We start from the raw sequence: 22303 nt of genomic DNA on the forward strand, positions 1-22303 counted from the left end.
CGGCTTCTGCTAAAGTGATGTTTCACCGCTGCGCATTCGATGTAAATGTCCATTAATTTGTTTTTAAAAAAGTAGAGAATTGCCTCACTACACAGAAATACCAGTGTTTCTGCATCTCGCTGGAAGGGAAGGGCCATCTACATTTCCTGGTTGTAAAAGCAAACCATAATATGTGGAATTCATGGCGATTTCAGGATGTAGTGCCGCACCTGTCGGAGTTGATCCAGTTGAGAATTGGTGTCAACAGATAGCTAACGTTAATTACGGGACCAGCCACTCGTTCAAACATCAGAGGGTGTCTCAGGGGAGTCGGGATATGCAAAAAAAGACATTTCCATTTACACCTCACACTTAAAGGACAAATATAAACACTCCCTATTTGACCTTTTGAGATTGCGAAGAACTTTTTATTTTTGTGTCAACAACAACTGTAAAGTTTAGTCATGTTGTAGTGCTCAATAGCTGGATGTGCAAACTTCAAGTAAGTGCAGGCTGCTGGGGTAACATTTCATTGGTTACCTGCCGGAAATATTCCTTTGAGCCGATAGTGGCTGGCGGCAGTGCTTAATTTAAGCTAAAGCCTGCTGGAACAGGAACTGGCACTTCTCCGTTTTGGATTGTTTCGTTCCGGGAACCCATTTGGCCGGCAGGTACCTCTCATGGCATGAAAAATAATTGTCAAAAATTTCAATAAACGCGTTGAAAGTTCATTCGAGTTGCCTCTGTTAATTGTCCTCATTATTAGGACTATGATTTACTCCTCATATTGTAGCATACAATATGTGTCTCCACACACCTAGGCCATTGATGGATTCAATACAACGTTGTTTTCATTGATTTCAGATCATCAGTTCGTCAGTGTCAAAGTAGCCTGACTTTTTGATAATTTGTGCTTTCAAGACAACTGGGAACTGAAAAAAATGAGGTCGAATCATGACGTCAGTGATCTTCAGGTCGGAACTTTGGGCATTTAGAAAGAGGCCAGGGTTCCCCACTTGAAATTCTGATTTGGCTGACCATTCAAGATGTATTTTCACCAGTCTGAGCTAATGTTTGTCCAGAGTTCCCAGTTGTCTTGAACTTAGTGAAGTATGAGAGTATGAGAGACCATGAGTTTCCATGGTCCAATGTATTCAAACTTATAGCAGGCAGGGTGAGTGCTTTGCAACTCTTGCAGTTAGCCACTTATTCCTTCCAAACCACTCATTGTTGAATTTGTAATATTCGGTCCAATGGCCGATGAGCACCAATACCTTTTATCTATCATTTATCTTCATACGATAAGGATTAGAAAGGATTTGCCAGTAGATTGTCGAGGTGATTCAAGATGTCTTGAGTCAACCGGTTTAATGGCCAACCGGTTTGTAATGGCCAACCTAAATTCACTGCATGAATTTAGGATTAAAGATGTGCTTAATATGTTGCATGGGCTCTGTGTTTTAATAATAGTGTTTAACATGATTTTTACATAACTACCCCAGCTCTGTACCCCACACATATAATTATCTGTAAGGTCTGTAAGGTCCCACATTCGAGCAGTGAATTTCAAGCACAGATTCAACCACAAAGAATAGGGAGGCATTCCAATGGTTCTCAAAGAAGGGCACCAATTGGTAGATTGGTAAAATAAAAATAAATCAGAAATTTAATATCCCTTTGCGCATGGTGCAGTTATTAATTATACTTTGGATGCTGTCTCAATACACCCGGTCACGACAAAGATACAAGCGGCTTTCCTAACTCAGTTGCCGGAGAGGAATGAATCCATTCAATTGATTTTAACTTAAAAAACTAAACATGGCGGTCTTCGCCTTAGCAATCTCACTGCAATAAAGACCTCCTCCGTTCCTGTCATTATTGTAAGAGATTGTGATATCTCACAACTCAAAATAGAGCTAGTCACTTCCAAGGCAGTCAGTCAGTCAACTAATAACTGATCATAACATTGATGTGATTGGCCTGACTGAAACATGGTTCAGTGGGGTTCAGTGGGGTTTGTCCAGCATGTCTAAGGACCTACGCATTGCCACAGTCATACCCTGGATCTAGGTTTGTCTCGTGGAATACAATTTGTGAATCTAAATGTTTTTCCTGATAATCCTGGACTATCGGACCTCCCTTTTATTACAATTGAAATCTCAAAAAACATCTGCTAAAACCCCAACAAACTGTTATTAAAACCTGCGAAAAAAAAATATTGGACAACCCAAAGACTCCCTCCACCTACCCAATGACACCGGAGTACAACAATCAGTCAACCACCTACATTTTTAGGCTTTGCATAATACCCTAGATGCAGTCACACTTCAAAAAAAAAAAAATTCAAAATAAATGAGCTCCCTGAAATACAGAAAATACCCGACCCTTGAGGCAAGCTTCCAGAAAATTGGAACGGAAATTACGCTCCACTAAACAAAGTCTTCTGACGAGCTTGGAAAGACAGTAAAGTGCAAGATTGAAGAGCCCTCACTGCTCCTCGATCAGTCTACTTATCCAACCTGAGTAAGGAGAATAAAACAATCCAAAACATATTGTTGATACTGTTGCAAAGCCAACTAAAAAGCAGCAATCCCCAAGTGAGGATGGCCTTCACTTCAGCAATGATGAATTCATGAACTTCTTAGATTAAAAGATTATGATTATTAGAAAGCAAATTACGGACTCCTATTTAAATCAAGTCAGGTAAGGCAGGTCCTCACCAGACACCAACGGCAACAATGTCGCCTATGGGCACAAATCCACCATCACAGAAGCAGACAGGACTGGCAAAAAAAGTGCTCTTCACTTCTTCGTTACACCGAGGCTTGTACTCTGGAGCGGGATCGATTTTGAGGTGGAGGATCCGTCATGGTCTGGGGTGGTGTGTCACAGCATCATCGGACTGAGCTTGTTGTCATTGCAGGCAATCTCACCTCTATGCGTTACAGGGAAGACATCCTCCTCCCTCATGTGCTACCCATCCTGCAGGCTCATCCTGACATGACCCTCCAGCATTCCACCAGCCATACAGCTTGTTCTGTGTGTGATTTCCTGCAAGACAGGAATGTCAGTGTTCTGCCACGGCCAGCGAAGAGCCCGGATCTCAATCCCATTGAGCACGTCTGGGACCTGTGAGGGTGAGGGCTAGGGCCATTCCCTCCAGAAATGTTCTGGAACTTGCAAGAGCCTTGGTGGAAGAGTGGGGTAACATCTCACAGTAAGAACTGGCTTATCGGGTGCAGTCCATGAGGAGGGGATGCACTGTAGGACTTTATGCAGCTGGTGGCCACCCCCCCTTTGTTCAGAGACACATTATTTCATTTATGTTAGTCACATGTCTGTGGAACTTGTTCAGTTTATGTTTCAGTTGTTGAATCTAAACACAGTTGACAGTGAGAGGACATTTATTTTTTTGTTGAGTTTATATCGGCCTATATTGAATCTTCCTTTCCTGTCAACATTTTTTGAAAAAGTTGTTTAGCAGCTACTCACTGCCTTGCTGAGGACAAATAATGTATATGAAACACTCAAGGCTGGTTTTAGACCCCATCATAGAGACTGCACAGTCCCCTCTATATTGGTTTCCTAAGGCTGATTTCAAGGTTTTATACTGCTAACCTAAACAGCAATAAATTAACTTGCTCCTACCTATCTCTCCAATTTGGCCCTGCCTTACATATTTATATGTACTCTATGTCACAAGACACAGGACTCTTTATTGACCCTAGAATTTCTAAGCAAACAGCTGGAGGCAGGGCTTTCTCCTATAGAGGTACATTTTCATGGAATGGTCTGCCTATTTATGTGGGAGACGTCTCAACCTTTAAGTCTTTACTAAAGATTCATCTCTTCAGTAGGTCCTATGATTGAGTGTAGTCTGGCCAAGTGGTGCGAAGGTGAACAGCAAGGCACTGGAGTGACAAACCGTCCTTGCTGTCTCTGCCTGGCAGGCTCCCCTCTCTTCATTGGGATTCTATGCCTCTGACGCTATTATGGGGGCTGAGCCACTGGTTTACTAGTGCTTTTCTATTCCATCCCTAGGAAGGGCGATGGACTAGAGTGGGTTGAGTCATTGACATGATCTTCCTGTCCGGTTTTGTGCCCCATTGGGCTCACGCGGTGGAGGAGATATTCGTGGGCTACACTCAGCCTTGTCTCCTTGTAGTAAGTTAGTGGTCTATTGATATCGCTTTAGTGTTTTTTTTATTTATTTTATTTTATTTCACCTTTATTTAACCAGGTAGGCTAGTTGAGAACAAGTTCTCATTTGCAACTGCGACCTGGCCAAGATAAAGCATAGCAGTGTGAACAGACAACACAGAGTTACACATGGAATAAACAATTAACAAGTCAATAACACAGTAGAAAAAAATGGGCAGTCTATATACAATGTGTGCAAAAGGCATGAGGAGGTAGGCGAATAATACAATTTTGCAGATTAACACGAGTGATAAATGATCAGATGGTCATGTACAGGTAGAGATATTGGTGTGCAAAAGAGCAGAAAAATAAATAAATAAAAACAGTATAAAAACAGTATGGGAATGAGGTAGGTGAAAATGGGTGGGCTATTTTCCTATAGACTATGTACAGCTGCAGCGATCGGTAAGCTGCTCGGATAGCTGATGTTTGAAGTTGGTGAGGGAGATAAAAGTCTCCAACTTCAGCGATTTTTGCAATTCGTTCCAGTCACAGGCAGCAGAGTACTGGAACGAAAGGCGGCCGAATGATGTGTTGGCATCATTGGGGGCTATTCCGTGGCAAAGTGGGTGGAGTTCTCTCGCTCTCTCTCTTTCTCTCTCGGTCTACCTCTGGCTCTCTCTCTGTTTCTCTCTCTCCTTCTTTCTACCTCTCTACTGCACCTGCTGTCTCTGAATTCTCGGCTATGAAAATCCATTTGACATTTACTCCTGAGGTGCTGGCCTGTTGCACCCTCTACAACCACTGTGATTATTATTTGACCCTGCTGGTCATCTATGAATGTTTGAACATGTTGAAGAACAATCTGGCCTTAATGGCCATGTACTCTTATAATCTCCACCCGGCACAGCCAGAAGAGAACTGGTCACCCCCTCAGAGCCTTCTTCCTCCCTAGATTTCTTCCTAGGTTCCTTTCTTTTCTAGAGGGGTTTTCCAAGCCACTGTCACGCCTTGGTCTTAGTATTTTGTGTTTTTGTTATTTATTTGGTCAGGCCAGGGTGTGACATGGGTTTATTTTGTGGTGTGTTTTTGTATTGGGGTTTAGTAGGTATTGGGATTGTGGTTGAGTAGGGTTGTCTAGCATAGTCTATGGCTGCCTGAGGCGGTTCTCAATCAGAGTTGATTCTCATTGTCTCTGATCGGGAACCATATTTAGGTAGCCTGGGTTTCACTGTGTGTTTGTGGGTGATTGTTCCTGTCTTTGTTGTCACAAGATAACCTATACAGCCTTTCTCGTTTTGTAGATTTAGTTATTTCATGTATCGTTAATTTTTTCATTAAAGAACATGAGTAACCACCACGCCACATTTTGGTCTGCTCCTCTTTCAACAGACGAACACGGTTACTGCCACCATGCTTCTACATCTGCATTGCTTTCTGTTTGGGGTTTTAGGCTGTGTTTCTGTATAAGCTCTTTGTGACATCTGCTGATGTAAAAAGGTCTTTATAACTACATTTGATTTGACATTGAATGTTTCTGAGTGGTCTAATTACCGTTTTTGATTTAAATTGGCTTGAAGATCTATGGCAAAACTTGACCATTGCTGTCTAGCAATGATCAACAACCAGCTTGAAGAATTTTAAAAATAATAATGGGCAAATATTTTATAATCCAGGTGTGTAAAGCTCTTAGAGACTTACCCAGAAAGATCCACCGCTGTAATCGCTGACAAAGTGTCACGCCCTGACCTTAGACTCTCTAGGGTAGGGGGCAGCATTCGGAATTTTGGATGAAAAGCATGCCAGAATTAAACGGCCTGCTACTCGGGCCCAGAAGATATGATATGCATATAACTGGTAGGTTTGGATAGAAAACACCATCGCTAGTTTCCAAAACTGTTAAAATAGTGTCTGTGAGTATAACATAACTGATTTGGCAGGCTGAAACCTCAGAAAAATCCATTCAGGAAGTACTTTTTTTTTTGGTTTTGTAGTTTTCTATTCAATGCCATTACATACCTTAAAACCACTTAAGCCTACCCCTTACTTTTTCAAACATTCTGTTAAAAATCGCGCAACATTTCAGCGTCCTGCTACTCATGCCAGCAATATAGTATATGCATATGATTAGTATGTGTGGATAGAAAACACTCTGACGTTTCTGAAACTGGTTAAATCACGGCTGTGACTATAACAGAACGTGTGTTTCATCGAAAAGCGCAAGGAAAACTGATCACCGAAAACTGGAAAAAATATCAATGCACCACTTGCATGTATTGTCTATGGGACAGCAAATTAGATGGGGCCGAGATTGCAAGTCCTACAGCTTCCACACGATGTCGCCAGTCTTGTCAATTGCCTGGGCGTTGTTTCTTGGTCAAACGAGTAATCCGGTCTCCGACAGGATGTTTTGGAAGAGAGATTTCCGACCATGATTTGAAGACGTGGAGCTATTGAATACACATCGCCCCGTGATCAATTTGATAGATTATTAACGTTTACTAATACCTAAAGTTGGATTACAAAAGTATTTCGAAGTGTTTCGTGAAAGTTTATCGTCGACTTTTTTAATTTAAAAAAAATTACGTTGCGTTTTAAAACGCTGTTTTTTTTCTGGATCACACACTTTTCATAGATGGATATTTTGGGTATATATGGACCGATTTAATCTATAAAAAAAAGACCCAATACTGATGTTTATGGGACATATAGGAGTGCCAACAAAGAAGCTCGTCAAAGGTAATGAATGTTTTATATTTTATTTCTGCGTTTTGTGTAGCGACGGCTATGCAAATGTTTTTGTTTACGTCCCCTTCAGGTATTTCGGGATGTTGCATGCTATCAGATAATATCTTCTCATGCTTTCCCCTAAAAGCATTTAAAAAATCTGACTTGTTGGCTAGATTCACAACGAGTGTAGCTTTAATTCAGTACCCTGCATGTGTGTTTTAATGAACGTTTGAGTTTTAACGAGTGCTATTAGCATTTAGCGTAGCGCATTTGCATTTCCAGATGGCTAGATGGGACGCCTGCGTGTCGGGTGGGCTTAAGGAACATTTTGACATTTGCCATATGGTTAGTGAGAAAGTCCACATTGCAAATATACGGTCCCTTAATAGACGTCCGAATACGTTTCTAAAATTCGCAGACGGCGTCGGGCCGTGCGGCAGGAAGTCATTAAACGAACTCTCTCGGACATTCGGTTTCTGTTTTATAAAATAATCAAATTTTGGTCATTTTTCCGCTGTCCTGGTAAATCCCACAAGAGGGCGAATGGAATCATATTGCAAATGTACAAAACATCACCAATCACGACGTGGCCTTATCTCCTAAATGGAAAATATTTCGAAGCCAAAACTTGGTGAGCATAGGTTTGGCATAATGGGCAGTTGGCCCCGAACAAGAGGGCGTCTAGGTTTTTGAGTTATGGCCATTTTTCGGGGATAAAAGGTCCAAAATGAAAATAGAGCAATAATTTTTCCGCTTCACGTCAAAGTAAAGGAACCTACGGTGTCAATAAAAAAAGAACCAGCCATTTATCTATAGTCATTTAAGAGAAATCGTACAATGTCAAATTAGTGATGTTCAACAGTTATCGATCCAGTTGCAGCATGTTCATACAAATCTTTTTAAAGTGTGCTTTTTAAAGTGTGCTTCGGAGCTCTGCGAGATTTCTGTGATTTTCTGAAATAATAAACACTCACTAAACCCTCCGCAAATAAGTCAGTTCTTAACGTAGACTTAAAACTCAATATTCTATAATTGCCTACCCCAGGGAGGATATGTGTTCACTTTCAGCTTCCTGTGTAAACTGGAAGTGCCTTAAAATTGTGTCATAGGTGCTGTTTCGAAGGGTTTCAAAACTTCATATGTGTGATTAGGCAACCCTCATGAACTGTATGTCAGTCATTTCTCCCAACAGATATCAAAGGGCGGCAGGGTAGCCTAGTGGTTAGAGCGTTGGACTAGTAACCGTAAGGTTGCAAGTGCAAACCACCAAGCTGACAAGGTACAAAGCTGTCATTCTGCCCCTGTACAGGCAGTTAACCCACTGTTCCTAGGCCGTCATTAAAAATATGATTATTTTCTTAACTGACTTGCCTAGTAAAATAAAGGTTAAAAAAAACTCTCTCATACACACACACAGCAATGATGGAGTGACAAAATTCAGTGCTTAAAGACACACAGAGCCTGCAATGGCATTTCCATATTCTCAAGGCTGTGCCGAGTTCAACGAGATTCCCCGCTTGACCATAGCACGCTCTGAGTGCAGCGACCGTGAAAAAAGTAGGCCCAAAATTAAGCCTGGCCCTAAATGTCATTTGCTTTTGGGTGACAGTGAGAGAAGGGTTAGGGTGAGAAGCACAATTCGACCTCAGGTACGTTCCTGAGGTCCTCCCGATCTGTGCAAGCCTAACCTTGACCGTGGCATTAACCCTTAACAGTTAATCAGGGTTTTTTGATCTCACAGATTACAATGACATCGCTCCCCATAGGAATACATTGCCTGCTCCTCTAAAGTCAACCTGAAGCCTATGTGGGTTATGAATGCCTTATGAACCTGTCTTCAATGACAATTCATCAGGCCACTATGAGGTCTACCTGTGTTGATTCTAAGCCTTCCTGGAGCAACCGGAAGTGGTTAAAATCACCCTAAAAATGTTTTTCCATACCCAAGCAGCAGTTTGTGATAAATAGTGCATTCAACCCTGTGTAAATTGGTCAGTTCTTAACGTAAACACTGTAAAGATTCTGTAATGGCATACCCCAATCAGGATATGTGTTTACTTATAGCTTCCTGTGCCAATCGGAAGTGCCTTAAATGGTGTCATAGGGGCTGATTCAAAGGGTTAAAAAGGTCAGATCTTTTCAAAACTTCATATGTGTGATTAGGCACCCCCCATGAACTGTAAATCAGTCATGTCTCCCATAAAATTTCCAAGAAAAAAAATCACACACACACACAGCTAGGACAGGGGGACACAGTGTGGTGCCTAGAGACAGACAGTGCCTGCAATAGTTACCTTTGTTCGAGCTAAAAAATAACCGTCAGACTTAGAGTTCTGAAACTTTAGAAACCTGTTCTAGACCTCAGGTTGATAGTGCGTGGTGAGTTACTTGGATCTAGAAGGTTCTCGGACCGAGAAAAAGCCACGTACATTTGCTATGAATTCAATTCATTTAGACCATTACGAAAATGACGACATTTAGAAAAGTCTCCGAGACACAAGACTAGGTGCATTGAAACCGGCTCGGCCCATAGAGACGGACCCCAATGTTTCTGTCCCATAGCTCATTTATGGACCCCGTAGCAAGGCATGGAAAAAAAGTGGATTTTCAGCACCAATTAAGGTCTTGTTTGGGCGCCGAAGGACCTATTGAGCTGAAACTCGGGATTCGGGGTCGCCTCATATAGGCCTACACAGAATGTCAGAACTGGACCCGCAGCTAGAACGTAACTATGTGTTTTACGTTTTTATTATGTTTTAAACTGAAGGCGCTGTGAATTATGGGCCTGCTCTGATATATGTGATAGTTGGCTTCTAAATGAGTTGGAAAAAGTGGGTTTGGTGTCAGATGGTATCAGTTTGGTGTCAGAATGACATCTAATTGACTGACGGACACTGACTTGCTTGTTAACCTTTGTACATTTGCAAAATGTTTAAACGGAGAGGGACCATCACCAAAATGGCATTCTGAAATCATCACTAAAAATGGCATCACCATAGTCTCCAGACTGTGCCGAGTTCAATGAAACACCCGATGGACCATAGCTCGCACTGAGTGCAGCAACAGTGGGGAAAAAGCAGGCTCAAAATGAGGCCTGGCCCTAAATTTCAGGGGCTTTTGGGGGACAGCGGCGGAACCGTTAGGTTTAGCAAAGCATTTTGTCCAGCTAGCAGCAGGTAACTTGGTCACGGAAATCAGAAAAGCAATCAAATTAAATCGTTTACCTTTGATGAGCTTCGGATGTTTCCACTCACGAGACTCCCAGTTAGATAGCAAATGATCCTTTTTTCCAAAAATATTATTTTTGTAGGCGAAATAGCTCCATTTGTTCTTCACGTTTGGCTGAGAAATCGCCCGGAAATTGCAGTCACGAAAACGGCAAAAAATATTCCAAATTAGCTCTATAATATCGACAGAAACATGGCAAACGTTGTTTATAATCAATCCTCAAGGTGTTTTTCAAATATCTATTTGATAATATATCCATCGGGACAATACATTTTTCAGTAGGACCGATGGCTACCTCTGTATTTTAAGCGAGAATCTCTCTGGGAGCATCAGGTGACCATTTGCGCAATGTAGCCGCCTACGGGTATTCTTCAACATAAATGCGTAAAACTACGTCACAATGCTATAGACACCTTCGGGAATACGGAGAAAGAGTAATCTGGTTGATAGCCCATTCACTGCTCAATAGGGATGTATTGGAACGCAGCACTTTCAAAACATGAGGCACTTCCGGATGGGATTTTTCTCAGGCATTCACCTGCAACATCAGTTCTGTTATACTCACAGACAATATTTTTACAGTTTTGGAAACTTTAGAGTGTTTTCCATCCTAAGCTGTCATTTATATGCATATTCTAGCATCTTGTCCTGACAAAATATCCTGTTTACTATGGGAACTTTTTTTCCAAAAATGAAAATACTGCCCCCTAGTCACAAAAGGTTTTAATAGTAATAATTCTAATTTGATTTTCAATGTTGTTTTTTACACATGAATCACGTTGTGAGTCGTGTGTCAAAATGGGGGAGTTACCAGTCCTTTAAGGTTTTGGATTGAAGTTTACACACCTAAGAGAGACCACTGTTTACTCACCTAAAAGAGACCACTGCAAAAGTATCAGTTTCTCTGGTTTTACTATTTATTGGTATGTGTTTGGGTAAAATTAACATTTTTGTTTCATTCTATAAACTACTGACAACATTTCTCTCAAATTCCAAATTAAAATATTGTCATTTAACCTCCTGTCTGGCACAGGCGTTCTGCTGGCGACCCACCTCGACAGCAAACGGTGAAATTGCAGAGCGCCAAATTCAAATTAACATTCATGAAAATACAATAATTATTCATCAACATAAAGCTTAACTTCTTGTTAATCCAGTCGCTGTGTCAGATTTCAAAAAGGCTTTACGGCAAAAGCACACCATGTGATTATCTGAGGACAGCGCCCCACATACAAAAGCATGAAAAACATATTTGAACCAGTCAGGTGCGCAATGAAAGTCAGAAATAATGATATAATAAATGCCTTACCTTTGAAGATTTTCTTTTGTTGGCACTCCAAAAGGTACCAACTACATCACAAATGGTCCTTTTGTTCGATAATGTCCTTCTTTATATCCCAAAAACTCAGTTTAGCTGGCGCGCTTCAGTCAATAATCCAATTCCCTCCTTCAAAATGCATACAAAATGAATCCCAAATGTTACCAATAAACTTCTCCAAACAAGTCAAACAACGTTTATAATCAAACCTCAGGTACCATAATAATTAAATAAACAATACAATTTAAGACAGAGAATCGTTATAGTCTTTACTGGAGATAAATAACAAAGAACGCACTCTCATCCATGCGCATGACAACAGTACAGCCAAAATTGGAGCCACTTAGAAAAACGACAAATTCTATCAAATTTTTCCGAAAACAAGCCTGAAACTCTTTCTAAAGACTGCTGACAGCTAGTGGAAGCCCTATTAACTGCAATCTGGGAGGACTTGCCTCATAATAAAGATGACAGCCAATTGTAATTTTTTTGGGATGGTTTTTCCTCTGGGTTTCGCTTGCCATATCAGTTCTGTTATACTCACAGACATAATTTTAACCGTTTTAGAAACTTTAGAATGTGTCCTATCCAAATCTTCCAATTATATGCATATCCTAGCCTCTGGGCCTGAGTAACAGTTTACTTTGGGCACGCTTTTCACCTGGACGTCAAAATACTGCCCCCTAGCCCAAAGAGTTTTTAAAACATTTACATGCAGACAACTGGTCAAAATAGCAAAAACAATGCAGTGTTGTCAGACCTTGAATAATGCAAAAAAAACATTTCATATTCATTTTTAAACAACACAATACTAATATTTTAACTTAGGAAGAGTTCAGAAATCAATATTTGGTGGAATAACCCTGATTTACAATCACAGCTTTCATGCATCTTGGCATGCTCTCCACCAGTCTTTCACATTGTTGTTGGGTGACTTTATGCCACTTCCTGGTGCAAAAATAAAAAAGTTCAAGCAACTCTGCTTTGTTTGAAGGCTTGTGACCATCCATCTTCCCCTTAATCACATTCCAGAGGTTTTCAATAGGGTTCAGGTCTAGAGATTGGGCTCGCCATGACAAGGTCTTGATCTGGTGGTCCAAAAAATCCTATAGACTCTGATAGACTCTGATTATCTACCCGTGAATGCGCACTCTTCAAAATCTCCACTCAATGTTGCTATCTCTTGCCCCCAAAACGTGTACCATCTGGGTCAACTTTCTTGAGTTTACCAAAACAAATCAGACATAAATCATCCTCACTGGCTGGTGTCAACGATACGGGCATCATCCCAGATTATAATAAACAATTATTTGTAATATTTAGAAAAAAGGTACAAAATTATGAATATGTTTGTTCCCCATTTCAACAACCTGAACCTCCTTTCTGTACAAGTGAGAGGATAAACCCACAAGTACATCACAAAGTACATATCTTCATACACATCTTCATAAGGACAATATAATTACTAGGTGTTACACAGGATATAGCTAGTTAAAATATATGTGTATCTTCAGGGGTACTTACTTGTAACTAGTGTGTACTTATATAGTACATTACCCATCCTGACAGCAAATGTATTTGGAATTAACTAGAAGTAACTAGTTACAATCTTACTGTCACGTCTATTCTCCCTCCCTGGCGCTCGAGGGCGACAGTCTGCCCTTCATTAAGCACACCTGTTATAACGTCTGCTTCCAACTCACACCCTCAAACACATAGATCCCTTAATTAAACGCAGCTCACTTTCCAGCCCACTTTCCAGCTCACACTCTCAAACACCTAGGTCCCTTGAACGCAGCTCACTCTCCAGATCCCAATCACCTGAATTATAATCACCTGTTCACACACCTGTATGCCATTATCACACAATATTTAGTTCAGTTCTTTGCACCCCAACACTGTGAGATATTGTTTGTTTTGTGACACACGTCTTTCGGAACTCTGTTTTTCCTTGTGATTTATTCCTCCCATGTATGATAGTTTTTGCCTGCCTCGCTAACGATGCCTTTGGCATATTCCCAGTCTTTAGCCTATCGGTTTTCCTGTTATCTACCTATTGCCTGATCTCCTGGACGACGTTACTAGCCTTTTCCCTGCCTGTACTTTAGCCTGTCGAATTTCCTGTTATCTACCTATTAACTGATCACCCGGACGACGTTACTAGCCTTTTCCCTGCCTGTACTTTAGCCTGTCGAATTTCCTGTTATCTACCTATTAACTGATCACCCGGACTACATTACTAGCCTTTTCCCTGCCTGTACTGTTGCCCTTTTGGACCCCCTGTGTATAACCTTCTGCCTGCTCAGCTACCTGCCTCCTCCTGTGGTCCATTGCGATAAACACCTGCTGCGCCCTGCTCTTGAAACCAGCTCTCTGTCTCCCCCCGTGTTCATTTTACCTGTCACCATCATTACGCACAGCAGCGCTCATTGGACTCACCTGGACTCCTACCCTTTGTTGATTACCCCGTCTATAACTGTCTGCTCCCCCGTTTGTTCCCTGTGTCTGCATTATTGTCGTTATGTGTTCATGTCCAGACGCTGTCCTGTCCTGTTTCATGTGTGTTGACATTAAATGTTCACTCCCTGTACCTTCTTCTCTTCTCTAGCAGCATTGATTCTTACACTTACTGCTATAGAAAATGGTGAAGGGACATTCAACATTCATTAATTTGCAAGTAAACGTTTCAATAAAACTAGATTGGTCTGTCAATATAGGAAACAGTTTAAACATGGCTTGTATGCAAGACAACATTTATTTGTGAGTTTTACACAGCAGTATGCAGGGACAGTTAGGACCACCTGCTCTTTCCATGACAGACGGACCAGGTGAATCCAGGTGAACGATATGATCCCTTATTGATGTCACTTGTTAAATCCACTTCAATCAGTGTAGATGACGGGTTGAAGAAGGATTTGTTAGCCTTAAGACAATTGAGACCTGTATTGTGTATGTGTGCCATTCAGAAGTTGAATGGGCAAGACAAAAGATTTAAAGTTACTTTGAACGGGGTATGGTGGTAAGTGCCTGGCGCACTGGTTTGTGTCAACTCCAATGCTGCTGAGTTTTTCACGCTCAACAGTTTCCTGTGTGTATCAAGAATTATCCACCACCCAAAGGACATCCAGCCAACTTGACACAACTGTGGGAAGCATTGGAGTCAACAATGGGCCAGAATCCTTGTGGAACTGTAATGGATTTCCTCCTCTTCGTCTGAAGAGGTGTAGCAAGGATTGGACCAATACGCAGCGTGGTAAGTGTCCATGTTTTAATAGAAAAGACTGAACATGACACAAATACAAAACAACAAAGTGAAATGGAAACTAAACTGTCCAGTGTGGCACAGACACTGACACAGGAAATAATCACCCACAAAATACCCAAAGAATATGGCTGCCTAAATGTGGTTCCCAATCAGAGACAACGATAAACACCTGCCTCTAATTGAGAACCAATCTAGGCAACCATAGACCTACATAAACACCTAGAGGGAAACAACCCCATAAATCTACAAAAAAACGAAATAGTACAAACACCCTAGATTAGACGAAAACGCACGTATCACCCATGTCACACCCTGACCTAACCAAAATAATAAAGAAAACAAAGAATACTAAGGCCAGGGTGTGATAGAAACGCTGTCAACATCTTGGCTGTTCTGAGGGCAAAAGGGACGAAACGAAATATTAGGAAGGTATTCCTAATGTTTTGTACACTCAGTGTATATACTGTTGTTGAGAATATATACTACTAACACCTATAATAAATACTACAGTTCTACACAGGGAATACCTGGATATGGTGTGTTTGGCCTGTGTAGTGAGGTGTTACAAGGGGAGATTGTTGTTATGGGACCTTTCACATCTCCTCTTGAGAGTAATTGACACGCAGGGAAAGGATTCGATTCCCCTGCCTAGATTCTCCTCACATAGAACCAACTCCAAAAATAACCTATAGGCCAACAAGCGGTATTGTCTGTAAGAGATTGACAAAAACGCTATTAGCTTTTCACGAGCAGTCCTTGTGTACTGTCTGTATTCCTATTGTAGCAGCACAGTGCAGAATATGACATCTCACAAACACGTTCGTTAGCTACAACACACATGTAGTTACCTAGACTCATATGAGTCATAAAGCCAAAATCATTACTTTTTTGCTCCTAATGAGATGCTCTGAGGCTAGCTAAGCTAGGTAGCTAATGTCAACCTACAGTACATTTTGGGTATAGCAAACAAAGCTAGCCAGCTCAACTTGGCTAGTGGTACCAGCAAGCCCTGTTATGGCTGAATTGATCACAAAAGTATACTGTACTGAACAACACCGCCTTGTGTAAAAAGATAGCTTATATTGCTAGCTAGTTACCGACAGCAAAACAACTTACTTGTTTGTGATTTGCCCTCCTGGTCCAGCTGGTCAAGGCTGCCGCCACCAATTGATCTTGGAGGTTCTGAAGAACGTCCCCAGCACAATTGGACAAGGAAGTAAAACACAATTGGACAAGGAAGTAGGGCTCCCGTCACATTGTAGTCTCTACAAAGCCAGGGAAAATGAGTCAACTTAGATATCCTGCAATGTCGTGGCAGATTTGAACATTGTTGAGATGCAATGGCTATATTCAAAGAGGAAAACCATCTCTACCTGCTGCTAGCGTGATTGTGCAGTTGGCGAACAGAGGCCACAATAATTGCTACAAATCATGACTCATTTTTAGATCAGGCTCAATCAACTGATGACGTCATTGGTTGAACTCTCAAAAATGTTAAAATACAGCTATTGTCCATAATTATGTCCGAAACACCTATCATCACTCATAATTATGTAGGGAGACTGGAAACAGCCCAAATAGTGTCTACTGATGAAGTTTATGTTAAGCGGAGTGGAACAGGGAAACCCAAGAGCAGACTCAGACGAAGAGACTGGAATGAAGTAACCAAGGTATTTATTGAAACCCAGGGGGAAGATGGAGTGTAGGCCAGGGGAAGCTCTGGCAGGTTGCAGGAAACCAGGTGTGGAGGCTGAGGCTGGAGTGAGAGGGGTTGGGACAGGGTAAGCAGGTCTGTAAGGGAATCCAAGGCAGCAGTGTAGGAAATCCAGGGCAGAGTAGCAGGATGAGGAGACGTGGTACTGGAGACGGGAACCAGAGTCAGAGTATTTATAGAGGTCTTGATTATGGAACAGGTTGCAGCTGGTGGGGATCTGCTCTGACTCCAGCACACCTGTCTCCACCCACACAATCACGCACACACAGAGACAGAGAGACAGAGAGACAGAGACAGAGAGAGGGAGAGGGATAGATAGGGCACTGGGGGAGTGGCGGCAGGTCAAGGAGACACAGGATGAGCAGTAGAGGGCGTGACGAGCAAATGTAACAGTTTCCCTAAAATAAACCCTTTCTCAAAGTTGTGTAAGGACAGACGCTGGAGACGAGAAGCAGGTACGGGGAGTGAACATTTAATGAAACATGGACATGAAACAGATCACGGACTGCGTCTGGAAAGGGCAAATGTAAACGACAAGAATGCTGACACCGGGAACCAACAGAGGAACAGACAGATAAATATGGGGCAATCAACAAAGTGAAGGTGTCCAGATGAGTCCAGGGAGCGCTGATGCGCTTAATGATGGTGACAGGTTTGCTTAATGAAGGGCAGGAGCAGGCGTGACAGTACTCCTCCCTCTAGGGGCGCTACCTGACGACCCACCTGCGCGAGCCTGATAGGCTGGCCGAGGCATGGGCACTGGACAAGCCGGCTGGGGCGTAGAAGCCCGACAAGCCAGTATAGGCGTGGGAGCCTGGCGAGCCGGCTGAGGCAAGGGAGGGAGTCGGGAGCGAGAGGGAGAGCGGGACCAGGCATGACAAGTTGTGTCTTAAATTTTACTCTTATTCCCACAATAAACTAGATGACTAATAGGGGGATCTGTTTTGAAGCAAATACACCTCCATCTTGGCACTTCCCCACCATTGTAAAACATATGTTGGATGCTATAGAAATGCATTTATTACAGGGCCAATCAGCAACAATAACAAAGCACCACTGTTTCGGTACAAACCTGAGGGATGAGGCAGGAAAAACGTAATCACTATCAATACAAAGCAATGACTGCAAGGACTGAAAATCCAAAATGAAAGTTTAACCATGTTTTGAGGCCATAAAGTGTTTGATTACATTTACTTGGTTTGCAAACGTTGTAAGTAAACAAGCTTAGAATTTGGGTTCTGACAGGGTACGAAAGTTAAACTAAGCTCATGAGGCATTTAAACTACATGACCAAAAGTTTGTCAAACATCTAATTCCAAAATCATGGACATTAATATGGAGTTGATACCCCCTTTGCTACTAGAACAGCCTCCACTATTCTGGGAAGGCTTTCCACTAGATGTTGGAACATTGCTGCGTGGACTTCAATCAGCCACAAGAGCATTAGTGAGGTCGGGCACTGGTGTTGGGCGATTGGGACTGACTTGCAGTCGATGTTCCAATTCATCCCAAAGGTGTTCGATGGAGTTGAGATCAGGGTTTTGTGCATGCCAGTCAAGTGCACAGGGGGCATTGTCATGCTGAAACAGGAAAGGGCCTTCGAAACAGGAAAGGGCCTTCCCCAAACTGTTGCCACAAAGTTGGAAGCACAACATCGACTAGAATGTCATTGTATGCTGTAGTGTTATGATTTTCCTTCACTGGAACTAAGGGGCCAGGCCCAAACCAGGAAAAACAACCCAACACCATTATTCCTCCTCCACCAAACTTTACAGTTGGCACTAGACATTGGGGTAGGTATCATTCTCCTGGTATCTGCCAAATCCAGATTTGTCCATCGGACTGCCAGATGTGTTTCATCGCTCCAGAGAACGTATTTCCACTGCACCAGAGTCCAATGGCGGTGAGCTTTACACCACTCCAGCTGACGCTTGGAATTGTGCATGGTGATCCTAGGCTTGTGCGACTGCTCGGTCTTTGAAACCCATTTCATGAATTCCCGACGAACAGGTCTTGTGCTGACGTTGCTTCCAGAGGCAGTTTGGAACTCTGTTGAGATTTTTACACATTACACGTTTCAGCACTCACCGGTCCCATTCCGTGAACTTGTATTGCCCACCACTTCGCGGCTGAGCCGTTGTTGCTCCTAGACATTTCCACTTCACAATAACTGCACTTACAGTTGACCGGGGCAGCTCTAGCAGGGCAGACATTTTACAAATTAACTTGTTGGAAAGAAGGCATACTACAGTATGACAGTTCCAGTCACTGAGTCACTGTCACTGAGCTCTTCAGTAAGGCAATTCTAATGCCAATGTTGGTCTATGGCGATTGCATGGCTGTGTGCTCGATTGTATACACCCGTCAGCAACGGGTGTGGTTGAAACAGCCAAATCCACAAATTTAAAGGGGTGTCCACATACTTTTGTATAAACAGTGGCTTTGGAAAGTTTTCAGAACCCTTGACTTTCTCAAAATTTTGTTACGCTTCAGACTTATTCTAAAATAGATTAAATAATCCTCATCAATCTACACACAATACTCCATAATGACAAAGCAAAAACCGGCTTTTAGAATTTTTGGCAAATTTATTAAAAAATTATACTTATTTACATAAGTATTCAGACCCTTTGCTATGAGACTCACAATTGAGCTCAGTTGCATCCTGTCTCCAGTGGCGCAGCGGTATAAGGCATTGCATCTCAGATTGGGACTCCCATAGGGTGGCGAACAATTGGCCCAGCATTGGTCGGGTTTAGCCGGGGTAGGCCGTCATTGCAAATAAAATTTGATCTTAACTGGCTTGCCTGGGTAAATAAATGTTAAATAAAAAATCATCCTTGATGTTTCTGCAACTTGATTGGAGTCCACCTGTGGTAAATTAAATTGATTGGACATGATTTGGAAAGGCACACTCCTGTCTATATAAGGTCCCACAGTTGACAGTGCATGTCAGAGCAAAAACCAAGCCATGAGATCGAAGAAACTATCCATAGAGCTTCGAGACAGGATTGTGTCGAGACACAGATCTTGGGGAGGGTACTAAAACATTTATTTAGCATTGAAGGTCCTCAAAGACACAGTGGCAGCATCATGCTGTGGGGATATTTTTCAGCTGCATGGACTGGGAGACTAGTCAGGATCGAGGCAAAGATGAACAGAGCAAAGTACAGAGATATTCTTGATGAAAACCAGCTCCAGAGAGTTCAGGACTGGGGGCAAAGGTTCACCTTCCAACAGGACAACAGTCCTAAGCACACAGCCAAGACAACACAGGAGTGGCTTCGGGACAAGTCTCTCAATATCCTTGAGTAGCCCACCCAGAGCCCGGACTTGAACCTGATTGAACATCTCTGGAGTGACCTGAAAGTAGCTGTGCAGCAATGCTCCCCATCCAACCTGACAGAGCTTGAGAGCTAGTTAAGGTCTTGTTGAGCAGCTAATTAGCAGAATCAGGTGTGTTAAATTAGGGTTGAACTGAAAACCCACAGGAAATTAGATCTTTAGGAAGAGGGTTGGGCAGCCCTGCCTTAATGCATACTTTTAAATGCTATTATGTGAGCTAAACATAACAAAAAAAGGAATATAATTTATAAAACATTTTCATTCAAGTATAAAAAAAAGTTTGAACGTTTACTGCCCCAACTACAACAAGAAAAACACTTAAATACAGTACAAAACTGTAGAATTCCATTAGTTTTTCTGGGGAGTGCCAACATGGCCAACCGATGGCTTCAAAGCCTCTTATTGGCCAATACATAGCATCAGCATTCCAGGGTTGATACAGCAGGTCTATAAATATTTGGACATTGACCAAGTTATTATTATTTTAGGTGTCTACCACAGCATATTGGAATAATGAATATGAGCTGAAAGTGCATACTTTAGGGATAGGGGACAGCATTTTCACTAGTGAACTGCCTCCTACTCTGTCCCAGATGCTAATATATGCATATTATTATTACTATTGGATAGAAAACACTCTGAAGTTTTTAAAACTGTTTGAATTATGTCTGAGTATAACAGAACTCATAGGGCAGGCAAACAACCAAACAGGAAGTGGAAATTCTGGGGCTGGTTGATTTTCAACTCATCGCCTATTCACATCCAAATAAGATATGGATCGGTTCGCACTTCCTATGGCTTCCACTAGATGTCAACAGTCAGTAGAACGTGGTATGAAGCCTCTTGTTATGCAGGTGAATGAGGACCCAAAAGCGACTTGGCGAAAACAGAGTCTTTAATCCAGTAAAGTAAAAATACAATCAAAAAACACAATTTCCACTCGTAATGACGAGAACAGACTGGAGACTCGATCTTGAACTGCAGGTTGCCTCGGGAAGGCACTTGAACTTAGCAGACTCAGACACCTGCTCACCACGCAGCATCTGAGGGAAACACGACACGACAGGGCGATACACAGACACAGCACGGTGAACAATAGACAAGGATCCGACAAGGACAGAAGTGGAAAACAAGGGGAGAAATAGGGACTCTAATCAGAAGACAAAATAGGGAACAGGTGTAAAAAGACTAAATGAGTGAGTTAGGAGAATGAGGAACAGCTGGGAGCAGGAACAGAACGATAGAGAGAGGAGAGAGAGAGAGGGGGAGAGAGAGGGATAGAAAAAGGGAACGAACCTAATAAGACCAGCAGGGGGAAACGAACAGAAGGGAATATTATATTGTCTTGTCATTTTGCTTTTCCTTCTGTTCGTTTTCCCCCTGCTGGTCTTTTTAGGTTCGTTCCCCTTTTTCTCCCTTTTTCTCTCTCCCTCCCTCTCTCTCTTCTCTCTATCGTTCCGTTCCTGCTCCCAGCTGTTCCTATTCCCCTAATCAATCATTTAGTCTTCCCACACCTGTTCCCTATCTTTTCCCCTGATTAGAGTCCCTATTTCTCCCCTTGTTTTCCGTTTCTGCCCTGTCGGATCCTTGTATATTGTTCACCGTGCTGTGTCTTTGTATCGCCCTGTCGTGTCGTGTTTCCCTCAGATGCTGCGTGGTGAGCAGGTGTCTGAGTCTGCTACGGTCAAGTGCCTTCCCGAGGCAACCTGCAGTTCATGATCGAGTCTCCAGTCTGTTCTCGTCATTACGAGTGGAATTGTGCTTTATGATTGAATATTTACTTTACTGGATTAAAGACTCTGTTTTCGCCAAGTCGCTTTTGGGTCCTCATTCACCTGCATAACAGAAGGATCCGACCAAAGAATGGACCCAGCGACTACAGACGCTCGTAACACTGCCGTCGAGATCCAAGGAGCCATGCTCGGCAGACACGAGCAGGAATTGTCTGCTGCTCGCCATGCCGTGGAGAACCTGGCCGCTCAGGTTTCCGACCTCTCTGGACAGTTCCAGAGTCTTCGTCTCGTGCCACCTGTTACTTCCTGGCCTGCCGAGCCTCCGGAACCTAGGGTTAATAACCCACCTTGCTACTCCGGGCAGCCCACGGAGTGCCGCTCCTTTCTCACCCAGTGTGATATTGTGTTCTCTCTCCAACCCAACACATACTCTAGAGAGAGAGCTCGGGTTGCTTACGTCATTTCACTCCTTACTGGCCGGGCTCGAGAGTGGGGCACAGCTATCTGGGAGGCAAGGGCTGATTGCTCTAACAATTACCAGAACTTTAAAGAGGAGATGATTCGGGTTTTTGACCGTTCAGTTTTTGGTAGGGAGGCTTCTAGGGCCCTGGCTTCCCTATGCCAAGGTGATCGATCCATAACGGATTACTCTATTGAGTTTCGCACTCTTGCTGCCTCTAGTGAGTGGAATGAGCCGGCGCTGCTCGCTCGTTTTCTGGAGGGACTCCACGCAGTGGTTAAAGATGAGATTCTCTCCCGGGAGGTTCCTTCAAGTGTGGACTCTTTGATTGCTCTCGCCATCCGCATAGAACGACGGGTAGATCTTCGTCACCAGGCTCGTGGAAGAGAGC

The 22303-nt window shown here is 42.7% G+C and overlaps 1 protein-coding gene across 1 annotated transcript in view; it reads right to left on the reverse strand.

Moving 5' to 3' along the window:
• The window catches only part of slc13a2 (solute carrier family 13 member 2), a 77101-nt gene that overhangs the window by 3597 nt on the left and 51201 nt on the right, over positions 1-22303 (reverse strand). The gene's annotated exons all lie outside the window — the stretch shown is intronic.

Source organism: Oncorhynchus gorbuscha, linkage group LG14, assembly GCF_021184085.1.
Source record: "Oncorhynchus gorbuscha isolate QuinsamMale2020 ecotype Even-year linkage group LG14, OgorEven_v1.0, whole genome shotgun sequence".
NCBI lineage: Eukaryota > Metazoa > Chordata > Actinopteri > Salmoniformes > Salmonidae > Oncorhynchus > Oncorhynchus gorbuscha.